Source organism: Saccopteryx leptura, chromosome 8, assembly GCF_036850995.1.
Source record: "Saccopteryx leptura isolate mSacLep1 chromosome 8, mSacLep1_pri_phased_curated, whole genome shotgun sequence".
NCBI lineage: Eukaryota > Metazoa > Chordata > Mammalia > Chiroptera > Emballonuridae > Saccopteryx > Saccopteryx leptura.
Genome location: NC_089510.1, coordinates 64,167,210 through 64,188,348, shown reverse-complemented (window position 1 = coordinate 64,188,348; position 21,139 = coordinate 64,167,210). Strand labels below are relative to the sequence as shown.

General features: G+C 40.0%; 1 protein-coding gene and 1 pseudogene across 1 annotated transcript in view; both read left to right on the top strand.

The window, feature by feature from the left end:
• The first annotated feature begins 637 nt into the window (after positions 1-637).
• The window catches only part of TPRG1 (tumor protein p63 regulated 1), a 157,313-nt gene continuing 136,811 nt past the window's right edge, over positions 638-21,139 (top strand). The window contains exon 1 of the mRNA XM_066347669.1: positions 638-795. The gene's annotated coding sequence lies outside the window, so the exon portion shown is untranslated. The remainder of the gene's footprint in view (positions 796-21,139) is intronic.
• On the top strand, positions 4,934-5,051 carry LOC136380158 (5S ribosomal RNA; annotated as a pseudogene).

Sequence of the window (21,139 nt, the reverse complement as noted above, 5' to 3'; positions counted from 1 at the left end):
TCATCATTAATTCATTATGTATTTATTCAGTATTTACTACATGCTAAGTCCCATCACCGTGGGAACTTATGGAAGAATACGATGTAGCCTTTACCTGCAAGGACTCACAGTCTTATGAGAGGAGCATACACTTAAATACAATATCATGAAGCAAATACTCTTAATGGAATTACTGCTCAGAGATCCCAAGTGAACGTATAGTGTTTGTGTTTGTTCTCATAGAGATATACTGTTCTATGTGTCCTCTATACTTCTGATCCAAAAGTGGTAATGGGGCTCATAAATCACAAATACTCAATAAGTTAAGTCATCATCAAAGAATATTAATAATAGGAATGTAGGCTCCAGACTTCAGCTTTCTTACAGTCTACCGGGGCCACACACATGCCTTGGAGGAATGGAGAGATGGTTCTTCCTGCTCACGGCACTGAAAGATTTCAGTGAAAGAGGAAGCTGGCAGAAAATCCAGGACTTCTTGAAGGAGAGGACAGAAGAGAGATGTGTGTCATTGTAGAACGAGAAAGGCCCCACCCACAAATCCAGTTCCCTGTCTTTGACAGGTTGAGTTCCACCCTGTAAACATCCTCAGTCCTTTCGCTGACCCTTTGTTACTGAGTACTTAACTCAGCCCACTCAGTGAGGCGAGATTCATGCTGAGCAGAGTGACAGCACCAGGACACCCTGCTGTTTGGCTTCATCTGTGCCAATCTCACCTCCACCACCGGCCACTGCCTGTTCTGAGCCCCCTTGTCCCAGAGAAAGAAGAGCATTGAGGACCAGTCATCGCCTAACCAGGTAAGGCCAGGTGGCTTGTCACCAGTTCTGCAAAGAGATTGGATTACTCTCTATAAGCTGGGTGCTCCTGTCCCTTAGCCTGCATTTCTGGTCACCTCCACCACTGCCTTGCTGTTCCACGTTGGCCCATAATTTTCCATGACCATAGGACAGTCCACTCTTTCTCACTGCCCAGGGTTGATGAGATATGTAGGCCACAACTTTTCATCCTATTTGACCACTTCACGTGCTTATTTGTATATTGATTTTGATCTTAGCTGCTCTATAAAAGCAGCAGGATAGGTATAATTTTCTCTATTCAGTGGCTTAAAGAACAGAGGCTGGGTGAATCGGAGTGATCTGTGTAGGTCTGATCAGCAGGACAAGGCCAAGCTTTGATTCCTCCCTCCCTCTCGCTTTACCCTACTACCCAGCAGGTCAGACCTTATCTCAAAAAGCCAAGGGAAGTAAAAGGGCTTCCTGAACTGTCAAATGATGAACAAAAGGTATTATTTTCTTGCAGGCAGGTTAGGAGGTATATTTTTTAATTCATCTGAGAGACATTTTATAATGCTATTTAGGCTCCATCAAATAGGGCTATTTTTAGAGAACAAATGAGAATCCATATGTAAAGGGGCCTTGTAAACTGAAAAATGACATGCAAATTTGAGAGGATGACTCCACGGAGCCTGAAACCTGCTCTGGCTCTCGCGTCAGAGGCTTTCATTCGGGCTGAATGACACTCTCTTAATGTCAGCAGCAGCACTAGGAGGCATAGATTACACAGACCCTGGGGGAATATGTAGCTTTTCAGTCTTACTGTGATATGTGGAAAAGCAAATCTCAACAGGAGGGAAAAACACCCCCTAAATTCAAACTGACTCCTGCAATTTCCTCTCTTATGACAGCTATCATTATGTCTTATTGTTCTACAGTTTTAAGAAAATCTCATCTTCAGTGATTATGTAGTTTATTTTTTTTAGGATGCTAATTTTAGCAATCATTTTATCTTTCATGCTCAAAAGGTTGTATCGTTCTTAGTTGTGGCAAGAAATAATGTGTGTGTGTGTGTGTGTGTGTGTGTGCGTGCTTGAGTTTATTATGACAGTGCCAATATTTATCTCCTGGGTTGAAATGCTACACAGTCTTTGGCAGACTTCTGTATATTCTTAGTGTTGTCTAGCTGTAATGATCTTGAAGAAATCACATACTCAATTACCTTATTCAAAATAGAAAAACTGAAGCCCAGAAAGATGACATAATGTGCACAGGCACCAGCCAGTGATCATTAGAGTTGTAAAACAAATGCAGGTCTCTGATTCTTTTGCTGCCCAGGACATGCAGTGAAATGTGGGGGCACCCTTAAAAAAGAGCATTAGCTCTGTCATTTTAGGGACTGTACCTAATATCCTTTAAGATTCCTTTCGATTTAAACTTTTAGGGCACTTTGACCTTGGAAATATCATACTGGGTACAGTGGGGAGTTAGCCATTAAAGCATCTTTCCTTATTAACTTGATTCTTGTAAAATGTTTGTTTTGTCAAATTTTGGAACTTCTTAGGTGTACTCTTGGGAGATCAGCAAGCAAAGGTGATATATTTATTTTATTCAAGTAATCTGAATCTTTCCTTGTATCTTCTAGGATCCGTCTAAAGTGGTTCCCTTATTTCAGAATTTGTAATGCTAGTTGGTATTTTGTTCGTAGTTGTAGAATCTAATGATGTGGTTGACCTTGAGAGTCCCTGGAATCTAGAGGCTGCAGACCAGCAGGCACAGGAGGCTCCCATGCAGATGTGCTTTGTTTGTGCAGCCGTGGTAAACATAATCGAGCTAGTTGCAAATATTTAACATCCAGAAATTTCCTATAACAGTCAGTGATCTCATTTTTTTCAGGAAGATGAGAAGATCTGGTAATAGTGGGTCCACATTCTCACACGGAACACACATTGCCTAGATCCAGGCAGCACAGGTGCCCTGTAGATGGAACGTGTATTCCTCAATTTCCACAGTCCCCATGGACCTGATTACATTGCCAGAGTGACCTCCGATGATGTTTTATGTGTTCAAATTATTCTCTTTCAAGGGAAATCTAGGTTTATATAATGCTACACCAGGCCACAGATTTTATTTTAATAAATTTTTATTAATGTTAATGGGATGACATTAATAAATCAGGGTACATATATTCAAAGAAAACATGTCTAGGTTATCTTGTCATTAAATTATGTTGCATACCCCTCGCCCATAGTCAGATTGTCCTCCATCACCCTCTATCTAGTTCTCTGTGCCCCTCCCCCTCCCCCTAACTCTCTCCCTCCCTCCCTCCTATGTCCTCCCTCCCCCCACCCCTGGTGGCCACCACACTCTTGTCCATGTCTCTTAGTCTCGTTTTTATGTTCCACCAATGTATGGAATCATGTAGTTCTTGTTTTTTTCTGATTTACTTATTTCACTCCGTATAATGTTATCAAGATCCCACCATTTTGCTGTAAATGATCTGATGTCATCATTTCTTATGGCTGAGTAGTATTCCATAGTGTATATGTGCCATATCTTCTTTATCCAGTCTTCTATTGAAGGGCTTTTTGGTTGTTTCCATGTTTTGGCCACTGTGAACAGTCAGGCCACAGATTAATGGCACCAAGGAGGAGATGAAAATAATTCTTTGGCCTTAACCTCTCATTATTTAAGAGGTAGGAGGAAAAATTACGTTGTCTGCAGAATACACCATTGACGTTAATACCCATTCAGGATATTAAGCAAAGTACTGAGTCTTGGTGACTTGAAAGCTAAAGTGTTAACACAAACTGACACAGATTCAGAATAATCTCTAAGAGAAAATAAAGAAAAATTGACAAGCAGAATAACACTTGTTACTGGAGAGATCAATGACATAAAAATAAGAGAATAAATTATGATGTATGTTAACACATGGATAGTATCACAACGCCCTGAATTCAGAACATATTGCTCAAATCCTGGAAACTAGCCCGATGATGTATTTTCTATAATCCACTCATTACTAAAATAATCACCTCTTGATCACTTATGGTGTACACCACCCTTATCTTGGGGTTAGGGATGAAGAACAATGATTTTTCTCCAGAGGGGCTTCCTAGTATTAAAAATGTGTATACAAATGACTACAATACAGGGCAAAATATGATAAATACTGTAAGAAGAAAGAAAGCAAATATTGGTTTTACCAAGTATATACTCATGGCGACTAGATAACTTGCCATTGGGGATGGTTGTAAGGAGGAAATGGCATTTGACCTTGGCTTTGGACAGATAGAGGTGAAATGAGTTTCCAGCAAAAGAAGAATTTAAGCAAACTCCTAAATCAACCTGTGTGAAGTGTACTTGAGGGATAGAAAGAATTCTCTGGCTGTTCAGGGGGCCAGTGGGAGTGAAGGGGGATCCTGGGTGTTGACTGACAGGCTAAGAGCTTCAGGTCATGCACAGCATTATAAACTTGAGGAGCATTACAACTATTGACCAAACATTTTGTCCAAGCTCATGATTATCCAAGTCCATAGTTTGGTAGTGCAGAAAGTCTGTGTAGATATCACTTAGCTCTACTTTATTTTTTTCAGAAGAATTAAGAGGGAAGAAAAACAGAATTGAGAACTTCTAAACAGTATAAAGTATCAGATGCTTAGTGAGAGAGAAAAAGCAGTAATACACAATGGGGTTAGAAAAATAGATGAATATATTTTTAAGCTACATTCAGCAAATGTAAGAAATTGTTTGGATAAAATATGGTTAAGACTTAAAAAAAAACAAAGACTATTCCTTTAGTTAGAAAAATGATATTTTATAACTTAACTTGTGGAATGTAGAGGGTTATTTTTAGTAGATAAGCTTTTTCCTTTGTTCTGGGACCCTGTGGAATATGTATAGAAAGGTTCTTGAATGTTCTGAACCTTCCATAATGAACACATCTGGAGTATTCCATAGTATGTGAATGCTCCACTGACTACTACAGGTACAGAATTCCTCGTGGGTTGAAGGGAAGGTTCTGGTCTTGTGAAGGGCTGCATTCCGTCATCAAAAAAATGTTCATATATGTTCCCCAAGGTATTTGTGTAATTGACAAAACTTTTCTCATTTTCATGCCTGCGATGGTTTGTAAGATTGGTTCAAAATTGTACCTGTAGTCTACGGCCATACCACCCTGAACACGCCCAATCTCGTCTGACCTCGGAAGCTAAGCAGGGTCGGGCCTGGTTAGTACTTGGATGGGAGACCGCCTGGGAAAATTGTACCTGTGCTTCAAGGGAAATGGATAGGTGATGTTCCACAGAGTAAAATGAGGCATATGAACAAGATTTATTCATTCATGTAAAACCATTTCACACCTGGCCCTGGCCGGTTGGCTCAGCGGTAGAGCGTTGGCCTGGCGTGTGGGGGACCCGAGTTCTATTCCCGGCCAGGGCACATAGGAGAAGCACCCATTTGCTTCTCCACCCCCCCTCCTTCCTCTCTGTCTCTCTCTTCCCCTCCCGCAGCCGAGGCTCAATTGGAGCAAAGATGGCCCGGGCGCTGGGGATGGCTCCTTGGCCTCTGCCCCAGGCGCTAGAGTGGCTCTGGTTGCGACAGAGCAACCCCCGGAGGGGCAGAGCATCGCCCCCTGGTGGGCAGAGCTTCGCTCCTGGTGGGCGTGCCGGGTGGATCCCGGTCGGGCGCATGCGGGAGTCTGTCTGACTGTCTCTCCCCGTTTCCAGCTTCAGAAAAATACAAACAAACAAACAAACAAACAAAACCATTTCACACCTGTTCAATACAAATATCCTTTCATTCATTCAAAACTATGTATTAAATATCTGTTCTAAGGTCTGGAAAACAACATTAGTGAACAAAAAGTAATAAATCTGCCCTCAAGCAGTTTACATTTCTAGTGAGACAAATGGAAAAAAATCAGTAAAATATATAAGATGTGAGAAATAGAGAAATGCAGAACAAGAAAGGGGACAGTCAGTCTGAGAGTCAAGATTTTAGAGCGAGTGTATTGTGAGGGACTAAGTTGTCATCTGAGTAAAACTCCTAAAGATACAAGAGAGTGAGCATGTGAGTAACCAGAGGAACAGCATTCCAGGCAACTGCCATAGCTAGAGCAAAGGTCCTGGGGCAAGCAGCCTGGCTTCTTGGCACCTTTAGAGAATACAGCATAGATTGAATTGTGTGGGAAAATCTTTGGAAATGAAGTTAGAAAAATGACGGTGGAGTGGGGTGGGAACAGCAATAATGAAGGACTTTGAAAGACATAGTAAGAACTTTGACTTTCACTCTTAGTAGTATTGGAACCATTTTGAACAGAGAGATGGTGTGACCTTCCATATATGTCAAAGGGATCCCTTTGAAACAGGGAGAGTCAGTAGGGAGTTCTTGCTATAGAACAGATGAGTGATATGGAAGCTTGGACAAGCAGGCAGTGGGGGAGGTGATGATAAGTGATTGGATCTTAGGGTTGATTCATTGAATGGGGAAGCCAGGGAGAAGCCAAGGGTGACTCCCAAGATGTTTGCTGAGCAACTGGTAGACAGGAGTGGCATTTATCTGAGATGGAGAAGATCATGAGAGAAACAGGTTTTGTAGGGTCGGTTGAAGCTTACTTTTGGACAGGTTAATCTGGAGACGTCAAACAGTGAGATCGTATATGAATCCGGGATTCAGCGAGGCTGTCTGAGCTGAAGAGAAAAAGTGGGAGTCATTAATATACATGATATTTACAGCAGTGAAGTTAAATTAGGTCATCGAAGGAGTTATTGTAGACAGAAAAGACAAGAGATGTAACGACTAACTTGAGGCGCTAGATAATAGTGTACTAAAAAGGGAAAGGGCATGGTGGGGGTGGACCGTGCTAGCAGAGAGGAGGAATTTACCACTGAAACTGTTTAGAATTCCCAGCACATGGTATAAAGAAAAGCATTTCTTTTTTTACATTTGTCTGTAAACAGTGCACCCCTTTATCATTACCTGTGCCCTGGAGCAGGCCATGCCTACCACTCCCACCCGCACCCCCCCCCTCTGGTTCCACAGGAACCACAAAAGGAGGTGGAGGAGTTGCAGCCAGATTGGTGGGTGAACTCCAGGTAAGTATGGTGTGTTCTGGTATTCAAGTGAAGAAACCTTCCAAGGAGAGACCTGTCAGGCAGCACACATACTACTGAGCAGTGAACTGAGATGTTGTCAGAGATCTGAGCATGCAGCATGTGGCTGGTGTGAGTTAAAGAAAGAACGAGAGAAGAGAAATTGGAGCTGGTGGCTGGACACTTTTTTTTTAAGTGAGAGGAGGGTTGATAGAGAGACAGACTTCTACATGCACCCTGACTGGGATCCACCCAGCAACTCCCATCTGGGGCCAATGCTTAAATCAACTGAGCTATTAACTTAGCACCTGAGTCAAATACTTTGCCCAACCGAGCCACCGTGAGAGAAGAGAGAGAGAAGGGGGCAAGGAAGGGGAAGAAAAGGAAATTGTCACTTCTCATGTGTGCCCTGACCGGGGTTGAAACCCAGGTGTCTGCACACCAGGCTGACACACTATCCACTGAGCAAACCAGCCAGGGCCTGGACACATGTCTTTTAAGAAGCTTTTTTGTTAAGGGACACAGAGAAATGGGCACAAGCCAGGAGGAAAAGACAGTGGCTTTTTTTTCCCTTAAAATGGGAGAAAGGTGATAGAATATAATTTTGTAGAAATTGTAACTTAATTGATACACATAGAGATAGATAATTTTATTTAACTTCCTACCCATTGAAGTTCTCCTAGTAAGTGTTATGGTCTTACTTTTTTTTTTCAGGAAAGGAAAATAAGGCTCTAGAGCAGGGGTCTCAAACTCGCGGCCCGCCGAACAATTTTGTGCGGCCCGCAGACTAATCCACGAAGTTCAAAATATTTTGGATAAAATTAAGTAAGCCTAGGGGCCTACTTGTATTTTTCATTTCTCTAGCATCCTAGCTAGATATTAGTTTAGTTAACAGCAGTTGTGATGCTGTTTTGTGGTCGTTTTGTGACACTGAGTAAACTGCATGTACCATTGTGCTTGTTGTACTGATTTTTTTTTGTTTTCAACTGCAGTGAGAAAAGTGTTGCGTAACAGTTGCCTTTTGTAGACCTAGTGCGGCCCGCTGAAAGGCTGTGATCTTGCTCTGCGGCCCACATGCTGAGTTGAGTTTGAGACCCCTGCTCTAGAGTTTGAAGGTATCTGAAGCTATCTGCCCCAAATCACAGAACATATTAATAACAGATGAGAGTCAAACCTGGTTCTAAAAGTCAAGTTCATGTCTCTCTTTACTGTTACTGCTAATTTTGGAGATCACTTACAGCTTCAGAACTTTCTATAAAGCACTATAAAACTTCCATTTTGTCATTACGGACTTTTCGTAAGTCCTAGGGCATTCATAGTTCCTAGCAAACTCTAAAACTGTAAGTGCTATTATACCAGATGAAGAATGTGTGGGACCCTGGGAGGAAACCAGAACTCAGCGTTGGCACAGTGAAAACTTGAAATATTTGGGAAGAGTCTTCTAAGACTGGTTGTCACAGGTCTTCAAGTTGAACCTCTGTGTGTCAGAGGATGGAAATGCAACTTATTTCTTTTTTTTTTTACTTCTTTCTCCAAGTGAGCGGAGGGGAGATAGACTCCAGCATGTGCCCTAACCAGGATTCACCTGGCAACCCCCATCAGGAGCTGATGCTCTGCCCATCTGAGGCCATGCTCACCACCAACCTATTTTTAGTGCCTGAGGTAGAGGCTCCACAGATCCATCCTCAGCACCCGGAGCTGATGTACTTGAACCAAATGGAGCCAAAGCAGTAGGAGGGAAAAAAAGAGAGTAAGAGACTAAGAAGGGGGAAGGGAGGGGTGGAGAAGCAGATTGTTGCTATTCCTGTGTGCTCTGCCTGGGAATCGAATCGAGGACTTCCACATGCCGGGCAGCGCTCTACCACTGAGCCAATCAGCCAGGGCCAGGGATTCAATGTCTCATGCTTACAATCTCAGACTGAGTTTCACATTAATCTCATTCTCTAGTGGTGATTCTATATCCATCACTGGCATTATCCTACATCCTTAATTATCTGCTGGTTTCTGTTTTATTTTGTTTGTTTGCTTATTTGTTTTTTCTGTTTACGTGGAGCATCAAACCTACATTTCTGGGTTTTCAACACTACTTCGTTCTCAGTTGAGACACTGCTATTTTTTTTAAGTGGGGATACATTGAAATACATATTTGATCCATCTCTGGACAATATGTTCAGAAGAAGAAGCTTTATACACCATGACAAAGTGCTTTGTCACCCTGCCCTCTGGGGCAGCAGTTCTCTCCTATCACTGTCGCTATCAAACGGAAACTCCTGGAGTAAAATATAACCATTGTCTTCAGCAGCAGGTCATATTGTGTCTGAGTGTTTGGTTTTGTGTAAAAGCTCTTAGATTCAAATGTGTCTGGACAGCCCCGTGTGACCCTGCAGTGCCCCTATAATGCTCCTATTTCACTTTGCACAGATTCCCATCGAGGGCTTTACTCAGCCTTCCTGTAATTCTCTATTTGCAGAACTGATTCTTTCACAGACATTGTACTTCTTAAGGGCAGAAATTACACTTGTGGGTTTTCTTCTACTTCCTACTTGTCTTTTCCCTAGCACAGTGCTTGACACTGAGCAGGTTCCCCCCAAACGTGTTTGAATTAATAAATTAAACTGAGCATTTTTTACCATGTAGAGTTAAACTGTCACACAGGAACAAAAGTGGAATACCCACATTCAAGATATTCTCAGATGAAGAATTAGCAAATTAGGGAAATCAAGTTTACAGCCGTAGAAACCAGCTAGTGTGGTTCCTGTTGCTCTGTAGTCAGGGGTACATAAGCTTGTATAATGGAGGTGTCAATCTTGAAAATTTCACATCATCGTTACTCATGCCTATAATCCTCAGTAGTGTCAGTATAATTGTTAACAGCTGCTGATATTGCAAACATTAGTTTAATTGTTGATGTGTTTAATAAATGAGAAAGTTCTGTGAATTAGTAAGACAAAGAAGATTAACAAAGATGTCCAAACATACACACACACCCCAACCTTTCAATCTCACAACTAAGAGCATTGCAAGTTAAAAGAAATATTGGTCTCATTTAAACCATTAGCTATAATTTTTTTAAAGTTATAAAACCTTCTAACCTGAAGAAAAGTGAACTTTACATATATTTAGTGACAATTAGCATATAGTATTGCCCCCTTATCCAGGGGTAATATGTTCTAAAACCTCCAGAGCTCCAGGCCCCCAGTGGATATCTGAAACCACAGATAGTACTGAATCAGATATATATACTCCATTTTTTCTTAAACACACATAACTATAAAGTTTTATTTATAAATTAAGCACAATAAGAGATTAAGGATATTAACAATAATAACTAATAATAAAATAAAACAATTATAACAATATACTGTAATAAAAGCTACGTGAATAGCTTTGGGCTATTATTAAGTAATCCCTGGATAAAGGATGATTCATGACCCAGGTAGGGCAGAGAAGGATAGCACAATATTTCAACACACTACTCAGCATGGCATGCAATTTAAAATTGATGAATTAATTATTTTTGAAACTTTTCATTTAATATGTTTGGATTGTGATTGACCAGGGTAACTAAAACTGCTCAAAGTAAAAGCATGAAATTATTTTTGGGGGGTGCACAATGTAAAGTGAGGCTAATTATAACACCTGGACCATAGGGTGTTTGAAATTAGCCAATACAATTAAAGCCAGGTGTTTGGCACACAGTAAGTTCTTAATAAGCATTGGCCACTATTGTAAGTATCAGGATCGACTCTTCTTTAATGTGTTAAATGTAAACAGAAGCTTTTGAAATAGTATTTACGGCATAATTCCATTTTTTGAAGTAGAGAAACAATATTATCTATAGAAAAATATGAAGAGTCTAAAAGGATATACATCAAAATTATTTACTTTCATTTTTTCTGCATGGTAGATTTAAAGAAAAATTTCCTTCTTTTGCTTTCTATGTATGGTCTACAACATGTTTAGGAAAATTAAACGTGTCCCAATAATCATTCACATCATTGCCTATAAATGAACATCTGTCAATGCAGTAGTTCTTTGCCTGTGCTATCACTGTTTTTCTCATCGTCAAGTCATGAAAATCTCTCTGTACCATTGTCATCAAGGCCATATACCCAGTGGTTGGCAATGCTAAGCTAATTACCTCCAGGTTCCCTTGCTCCTCTTCCCTAGTCCTTCTGCCATAACATATGCGTGACACATCATAAACATTTATTAAGCATCTGTTCTGTTTAGAACACTCAGGATTAGCAGTGGGGATAAGACCCAAAGCAGCCCAGAGAACGGTCTGACCTGGTTGCTTATCATACCCCTGGAGGGAAAGGCCTCCTACCGATGGTACATGCAATGCTTCATCCTGTTCAAGAGGTCCTTCTGTCTCAAGTGAGTTTTGGTGACAAAGGAGAGCTTCTTTAAGGAGGGAAGACTGAGCTGGTAGTGGACTTGGAAATCAGGTGTATTTCCATGGCCCACAGGTATAGTGATCCCTGGCTAGGTTGGAACCCTTCCAAACTCTGTGTGTCACCATTAGCTTTGATGAGGTTTCTTATATGATTGTCTCTTGACCCATCACTTTCTTGGGTCTTATATTTATATCTTGTATTTCAATTAATTCTTTTTGTTCCCATAGTTCTAGAACTATGACATAGTTACTTGGTATACTTCTGAAAACATTATCTTTACAATTTCTTCTTTCAATCAGAAGTATAATGAATGTTGAATGCAAAACAATTGGAAAAAAATTTTAGGCCCTGGACAGTTGGCTAAGTGGATAGAGCATTGGCCCAGTGTTTGGATGTCTCAGGTTCGATTCCCAGTGAGGGCACACAGGAGGAGTGACTGTTTCTTTCCCCCTTCTCTCCCTCTTCCCCTCCCACAGCCAGTGGCTCAGTTGACTCAAGCGTGGGCCCGGGGCACTGAGGATCCCTTGGTTGGTCTGAGTAATGGCCCTGGGCACTGAGGATACTCAGCTGATTGGAGCATTGGCTCCAGGAAGGGGTTGCTGGGTGAATCCTGGTCAGGGTGCATGTGAGAATCTGTCTTACTATCTCCCCTCCTCTCACTTAAAAATTTAAAAATTTAACTTAAAAAAAATTATCCATAAACCAGTCATTCAGAGATAATTATAGCTTATTGGTGCATATGTAGGTGGTTTTTAATATAGTATTTCATAATGATTATTTCTGCCTTATAATAACATCTTTGTTTTGTCAGTTAATATTTGTGTACAGGATTATTTTCTGACATCTTTTTCAACCTCTGTCTCTCAGAGACAAATTTCTTTTAATACTTTAGAGTGTTAATTTCTAGTATTTTTATTTGCTTATTTATATATACTTAAGCTTTGAAAATGAAACCATTGGATATGAGTCATTTCAGACCTTTCTTTTTTTCTTTTTTCTTTTTCTTTTTCCTTAGCATTATCTGTCATTTAATTGTCTTCAAGAGTGTGGTTTTTAAGAGTTGCACTGTATTCCACTATGGGTGTGCACATACAGTGTGATACAATAAGTAACTTTAAGTTTAAATATCTCTAATTTGGGATTGATGCTTAAATTATTATCCTGTCCATTTGGCTCTAAATTCCATGCAAGAAGATATATTTTTGATTCATCTTTAAATTGTAGTTGCATAGTCAATTAACAAAGACAAAATCATTCGTTCTAGGTGAGATGAGCTCCAAGCAGTAGCTTTCACTAGTGAAAGAATCTGGAAAGTGATTGCTGAGTCATTTTAGAGACTTTGGAAGAAGCCATGATCCACAATATTATGGTTGGTTTGGATGGGAGGGAGAATTTTACTTCACGTGGACCAGGTCTAGCTGAATAAAACTTCATGCTAGGTAGGTTAGTCCTCTCTGAAATGCAGTTCTCATTAGTTGATAGGAACAGCTAATAGAATCAGAGAGGAAGTTCCTACCATTCAGTGATTTGGGCTTGCTGAATTCAAAAACAGAAATAAGATAACTTGTTCTTATTAATTTTGTATTCCTAGTGTTATCTTTTTTATAGCAAGAAAGAGAGAGACAGACAGAGACAGAAAGGGAAAGAGATGATAAGCATCAGCTCATACTTGCGGCATTTTAATTGTTCATTGATTGCTTCTCATATGTGCTTTGACTTGGGGATTCCAGCCAAGCCAGCAACCTTGGGCTTCAAGCCAGCAACCAAGGGATCATGTTCATGATCCCATGCTCAAGCCAGCACCCTTATGCTCCAGCTGGTGTGCCCACACTCAAGCCAGCGACCTCGAGGTTTCTAACCTGGAACCTCAGCATTGCAGATAGATGTTCTATCCACTGTACCATCACTGGTCAAGCATCCCTGTTATTCTTAAAGATGAAAATTTTTTGTTTTTGTTTTTTTTGTATTTTTCTGAAGCTGGAAATGGGGAGAGACAGTCAGACAGACTCCCGCATGCGCCCAACCGGGATCCACCCAGCATGCCCACCAGGGGGCGACACTCTGCCCACCAGGGGGCGATGCTCTGCCCCTCCGGGGCGTCGCTCTGCCGTGACCAGAGCCACTTTAGCGCCTGGGGCAGAGGCCAAGGAGCCATCCCCAGCGCCCGGGCCATCTTTGCTCCAATGGAGCCTCGGCTGCGGGAGGGGAAGAGAGAGACAGAGAGGAAGGAGAGGGGGAGGGGTGGAGAAGCAGATGGGCGCCTCTCCTGTGTGCCCTGGCCGGGAATCGAACCCAGGACTTCTGCACGCCAGGCCAACGCTCTACCACTGAGCCAACAGGCCAGGGCCAAAGATGAAAATTTTTATATGCCTATAACCAAGGTCTAAAAGGCTTTTATTAATGTTGGGATAAAGGTGGTAAAAATAAATATATTCCCGCCTTGTTGTCCTTGGTATTTGACCTGCTTTGTAAATAATTTCTTAGTTATCCAACTTGATTTAAAATGGGGGTTCCACACCAGGCCTATGTGAAGTCCTAGACTAATTGAGCTGCAAGGAAACTTGGGAACCAAGTGGCTCATTACCTTCCTAGACCATGTGAAAAAAATACGCCCAAAGAGAAGTGACCTCCATCTGAACCCAGACTTCCTGACTCCTACTACCTCAGGGCTTCTCCCCATCACTAGTTATCATATACTCTATTTTTAATATTGTAAGTTTCTCTAAAACAGATTTGGTTGAGGCCCTGGCCGGTTGGCTCCCCAGTAGAGCGTCGGCCTGGCATGCGGGGGACCCGGGTTCGATTCCCGGCCAGGGCACATAGGAGAAGCGCCCATTTGCTTCTCCCTCCCCCACCCCCTCCTTCCTCTCTGTCTCTCTCTTCCCCTCCTGCAGCCGAGGCTCCATTGGAGCAAAGATGGCCCGGGCGCTGGGGATGGCTCCTTGGCCTCTGCCCCAGGCGCTAGAGTGGCTCTGGTCACGGCAGAGCGACGCCCCGGAGGGGCAGAGCATCGCCCCCTGGTGGACAGAGCGTCGCCCCCTGGTGGGCGTGCCGGGTGGATCCCGGTCGGGCACATGCGGGAGTCTGTCTGACTGTCTCTCCCCGTTTCCAGCTTCAGAAAAATACAAAAATAAATAAATAAATAAAACAAAACAGATTTGGTTGATTATTAGAATCCTCTAGCCTTCTTTTTTCTCCAACATTTAAAATTGTGCTTTGAAATTCTCCTATACTTCAGGGGCTTTGCTAGGCCTTTAGATTCATTAGCTCTTCTAATTCATATACTGTCCTGCAAGGTAAATATTGGATCTACTCCACATTTGAGAAATCTGAGGTTAAGGATTTTTGAATTGCTACCCAACCTCAGGCAGCTGGCAACTTGTGGAGTCTGAATCAAAGCCCAGGTCTTCCTGGCTCCAAGTATTTCTCTACTGTGTCGGTCCAATTCCTGATACAGGAATTGATTAATTAAATGAATCAGTTTACGTCTTTACTGTTCCTTGTCCCTTATCTTGTGGAAGGCTTGGCTTAATTCTCTAAACATTTGTACCTTTGTGTTGCATGTGAGTGATCTCAGCACATCAGCCACAGAGTTGTGTTTAAATCAAAAGTAAGGATATCTTTCAGGCTTTAATGGAGGAAGCTAAATGGCATGGCTTAGCCACTCCTATGGATTGGCTGAGGTCCCACACAGGAGTGAAGTTTAATAACTGGAAAGAAACAAGAATAAAAGTTTTGGAAATGTTGAAGAAAAATAAACATGAAAGGAAAAGAAAATAAAAATCCTTCTTCAATATCATATAATGTCTTATCTACTAAGAGAGAGGACGGATTTCAGGGAGAAGCACTGAGCTCAGACTTATTGAAGAGTAGGTGGGCATGAAGGAAATGTCGGGCCATGTTTTGGGATAGGGATTTCCTTAGTCAGACATTCTCTCTTTACTTCTACAGAAGAGATGAGCTGTATTATAACTTCTACCTCTTTTGGCCTACTGCATAGGAAAGAAGGAAAGCATTTTACTCTAGTCAGTCAGAACACTGTTTTTGAACCTGGCCTAATTCAAAGTCAGTTGATATGAAGTGGCTTTTATTGAGAGTCTGCCTCACTACCCTTCCCCCAGGCCACTCTTTAAAAAGGGTTATTGCCACCTTTTCCTTATGCAACTTCACATCACTTTCTATGACCTGTTGTGACAAAACTAGAACTTCTGTCAAATTACTCCGTCCAGTCCATTGGGAAGATTGGTAACTAAGGGCTTTGTTCTCGGAGGATTTGTTCATTAGAAGTACATTGGACTTATCTCTCAAAGACAAGTATTTCCTCTACCTTTCTTCCTTATGTAATTTCTCTAACAAGTTTGTAAAGTCTTAAGTCTATATAAGTTTCATAATTTTTTGTGATAAAACTTGCTCAAGAGACACTATCTCTCTTCATCTGTTAAAGCCTCTTTTGATTTTATTTCCTGAATGCACACTTTGCATATCAGTGGGCAGATAAAAGACATTGCCCAATAGCCCAACTATCCATGTACAGGAAACTCCCCACGTGGGTACAATTTTAGTCTTTTTCTACTCTAAATCTGTGGAGAATTTCTGAAGTCCAAATTTTGGTATATTTTCTGTATGAGACAGGATTTAATTTTTTCCTTGACAATATGTGCTGGAGAATGAGGAATCTGTGATAAAACTATGAGTGCTTAAAACAAAACAAAAACTTAGTTTTCAAAAGGTTTGTCTAGAACTCATACTTTATTTCCCATTTTATCTTTTTTATAATGTTTTTATTGTTGGAAATTAGAAAATATAATTAGGAAAAAAACACTATAATCCCATTGCCCCACCCCCAAATAGTACTAACATTTTTGTGGCTATTCTTGTAAACTTTCTTGTATACATATCAATATTTTATTTTTATAAAAACTAAGATCATTCTAAGTCCTATTTTATAATTATACATACAAACCATGAATGTCTTTCTATTATATTTATACAATGTAATGGCTACAAAATAGTCTATCTGAATGTCACTTAGGTAGCTTACCTATTATAAATATAGTTTTTAAAAAGTAGTATTGCTATTGGCCCTGGCTAGTTAGCTCAGTCAGTTAGAGCACCATCCCAAAACAACAAGGTTGTAGGTTCAATCCCCGCTTAGGGCATACACAGGAAGCAATCAATGAACGTATGACTGAGTGGAACAACAAATGAATGCTTCTCTTCTCCCTCCCTCTCTCTTCTTTCCTTTTTTCTTTCTCAGCCTCTTTTAAAAAATCAATCACTAAATAAAAAATTAAGCCCTGGCTGGATAGTTTGGTTGGTTGGAGTGTTGTCCCAAAGTGCAGAGGTTGCTGGTTCAATCCCTGGTCAGGGCACATGCGGGAACAGCTCGGGTTCCTCTCCGTGCCTCTCTCCGTGCCTCTCCCTAAAAATGAAAAAAAAAAAAAAGTAGTATTGCTATTTTTAAAAGGGGTTTGGATTTGTCACTGGAAAATGATGAATTGAAAAGAGCTAGTGATATCACTTATTTAAAGTGCTCTCTTAATTTTGTATGTTAGAATATATCAATATAGCCTCTAATGATGTACTGGTTAATCCCACTTTCTTTATCATGAGGCCTAAATCTATAGATAGGTAACATTGTGAGTGAACCAAAGTACCAGTCTTAGGAGGCCTGTCCTGGATGTAATGTGGAACCAGCATAAGTAAGATTCCCTTCTAAACTGAAGATTCTACACTGTGTTACTCCCAATGGGAGCTTTGACTTCAACCACTACCTGCAGAATTTTTTGTTTTTAGATTTTCATTTTATTGATTAATCTTTTTAGAGAAAGAGGAGAAAGAAAGAGGAGCAGGGGGCGCAGGAAGCATCAACTCATAGTAGCTGCTTCCTGTATGTGCCTTGACTGGGCAAGCCCAGGGCTTTGATCCAGTGACCTCACTGTTCCAAGTCGACTTTTTATCCACCGTGCCACCACAGGTCAGGCTCTGCAGTGTTTTCTAAAATATTTACCCACTGCCTGGACTTTGGGGCTTTGGGGGAGAACTACAGATGTTCCACAGTCAAACATGAATGGCACTTGAAGCCTGACATGCCTGTTGTAGGCGGGATAATATTAACTAGAAATAGTACGGGGAAGTATAGATTGGCTCCAGCACATTAAGATGGAAAAATAGCAGGGAATATATTTTAGGGACATGTCAAACATTTCACTGATCTCTTTAAATGCCACACAATGCCACAGTTGAAGTCTTAGATGCAGAGATACTCCCCAGAGATACAGTAATACTGTAAGCTAACCTACTTTTGGTGATACTTATCTCAAAAGAGAAGCTCTAAGGAGTGGTCAGATTTACTCATTTACTTGAATTTCTCCATTCACAAACAGGACATATTATATAAGCCACAGATATTCTTTCACTGCTTTTATATTCTGAAGGGATACTCTAAAGGCAGGAATTGACACAGGAAGTGTGTGTACAGGTGATGTAGGCAGCATCAAATTTTGGTCCTGTGGGCTTCAATTTCTATCTGGTCACCTGGACTAGTTGGAACAATTGCTTCCCGGGAAGATTTGGCACAGCCCAGGTCTAGACACATGGCGTCTTCTCACTATCACCCCCTACGACTTCCCAGTAGTTCTAACTTCATCAAGATAGGAATCTCCCTTCCTAAAAGCTTTGGGCAGTAGCACTTTCCCTTTGGCATCTTACAGGGACTCTGCTCTGATATTATTTTATTGCTTTCTCCTTCTTCTGTGATAATATACCAACGGCTCTTCAAACAATGCAAGATCAAGGCACTCCATCATTTACAAAGTCCTTTCTCAACATTTTTATTTGTTCTTCACAAACTATGTTATAGAATTTTCACAAATGATGTTGAGAGATATTATTACAACATATATATGTAAAACAAATATAAGAAGTTGGTATTACAAACCATGCTAATTAATAACTGTTTTGATTGGTCTTTCCCCGATCCATACTCCTACTCCCCACTTGATTGCTTTATGAGTGAAATTGTACTTTTACTGATTGAAACCAAACACAAACCCTCCCCAGAAAGCCAGCCCTGAGACCTATATACACAGAACACAAAAACAGGAATATCACAGGTAGTATTTTTTTCTCAGTGTATTTACTATCTGTTCTGGTAAAGTTGGTCACTGCTTTAACTGTAGTTGTAGCAAGTCATACAAATATATATTAGTTCTTACTTTAATATTCTGGACTGACTTATATGCTTATGTGCACATATAATTGTACTTTCTTAGGCATATATTTTGTTTTGTTTTCTAACTGAAATATAGATGAAGACAAGACCTACTGTCATGGATATTATTGTTCCTCATCTGTGTCTCTTTTCTAATAAGCTTCGGGAGCCAATATAAACTTTTATTATTATTATTATTATTAAATATTTATTTTATTGATTTTATTTTAAATTTTTATATTTTATTTAGAAAATTAACTTTAACAGGGTGACATTGATTAATTTCAATATACAGGTTTCAGGTGAACATTTCTATAGCATTTAAACTGTTGGTTATGTTGTATACCCATTGCTCAAAGTCAAATCATTTTCTGTCACCTTGTATTTGTTTCTCTTTACACCATTCACCCCACCTCTCCCCCACATCCCCTTCCACCTGGTAACCACTTCACTTTTATCTATGTCCATGAGTCTCAGTTTTATATCCCACCGATGTGTGAAATCATACAGTTCTTAGCTTTTTCTGATTTACCTATTTCATTCAATATAATGTTCTGAAGGTCGATCTATGTTGTTGTAAATGGCAATATTTCATCATTTCTTATGGCTGAGTAGTATTCTATTGTATATATGTATCACATCTTCTTTATCCAGTCATCTATCGAGGGACACTTTGGTTGTTTCCATGTCTTGGCCACTGTGAATAATGCTGCAATGAATATGAGGCTGCATGTGTCTTTACATAGCAATGTTTTTTAGTTTTGTGGGTAGATACCCAATATAGGGATTACTGGGTCTTGTGATAATTCTATTCTTATTTTTTTGAGGAACCACCGTACTTTCTTTCGTAATAGTTGTACTAATTTGCATTCCCAGCAGCAGTGAATGAGGTTTTTTTTTTCTCCACAGTCTCTCCAACACTTGTTATTACCTGTCTTGTTGATAATAGCCAATCTAATAAGTGTGAGTTGGTATCTTATTGTAGTTTTGATTTGAATTTCTTGAATAGCTTGTGAAGATGAGCATCTTTTCATATATACCTGTTGGCCATTTGTATGTCCTCTTGGGAGAAATGTCTGTTCATGTCCTCTTCCTATTTTTTAATTGGATTGTTTGCTTGTTTGTTTCTGAGCTTTGTGAATTATTTATGTATTTTGGATATTAACCCCTTATTGGAGCTATTGTTTGCAAATATCATCTCCCATTTAGTTGGCTGCTTATTTGTTTTGTTGTCAGTTTCTTTTGCTGTGTAGAAGCTTTTTAGTTTGATATAGTCCCATTCATTTATTTTTGCCTTTATTTCCCTTGCCTTTGGGGTCAAATTCATAAATTGTTCTCTACGGCCAAGGTCCATGAATTTAGTACCTATGTTTTCTTCTATGTAATTTATTGTTTCAGATCTTATCTTTAGGTCTTTGGTCTGTTTTGAATTAATTATTGTACAGGAGGACAGGTGTAGTCAAGTTTTATTCTTTTGCATGTGGCTTTCCAATTTTCCCAGTATCATTTATTAAAGAGGCTTTCTTTCCTCCATTGTATGTTTTTGGCTCCTTTGTTGAAGATGATTTCTTCATATATATGTAGTTTTATTTCTGGGCTTTTGATTCTGTTTCATGGTGTATATGTCTGGTTTTCTGCCAGTGCCATGCTGTTTTGATTATTGTGGCTCTATAGTATAATTTGAAGTCAGGTACTGTGATACCTCCAGCTTCATTCTTTTTCCTCTGGATTGCTTTGGCTATTAGGGGTTTTCATGATTCCATACAAACCTGGTAATTTTTGTTCTATTTCTTTAAAAAAAAAAAACATTGGGATTTTGATGGGGATTTCATTAAATTGGTATATTGCTTTGGGTAATATGGCCATTTAAACTATGTTGATTCTTCCAATCTATGAACATGAAATATTTTTTCTTTTTATTGTGTCTTTTTCAATTTCTTTCAATAATGTTTTATAGTTTTTAGCATATAGGTCCTTCACATCCTTTGTTAAGTTTATTCCTAGGTATTTTATTTATTTATTTTGCTGTTGCAATTATAAAAGTAATTGTTTTTTTTTTAATTCATTTTCCAATGTTTCATTGTTGATGTATAAGAAAGCAGTGAACTTTTGTATATTGATTTTGTATCCTGCGACTTTACTGAGAAAGGAAGGGAGAGAGCGAGAGAGAGGCAGGAACATTGATCTGTCCCTGTATGTTCCCTGACCAGAGATCGATCTGGCGACCTCTGCATTTTGGGATGATGCTCTAACCATCCAAGCTATCTGGATAGGACAGCTAATATAAACTCTCGTTAAAAAGTTTATTCTTGGCAATTTCAACTCTCGACTTTTCTTCAATCATGACAGATGAACTTGAATGACATTCTTAAGAGAGAAGTGCTTTTATTTCTCCATACTTACATTCTGGTCTCCATTATTTTCATGAGAACTATCCCTATCTAGCTCTGTTGCCTTTTCTCTCTGGGTGGAGCTTACTGAACCTATTTAAATCCTCTTAGCATCTTGTAGAACAGGCTGAATTCCAGGTGTTAATGTTCTCACCTACATGGAGTGGAAATGGGGTCAAAATTGCCTTAGAATAATATTATTCTAATGCCTTCTTGTATCTAATTATTTTGTTTAAATTGGTGTCTTGTTTAGCATTTCCGATTTTAGGA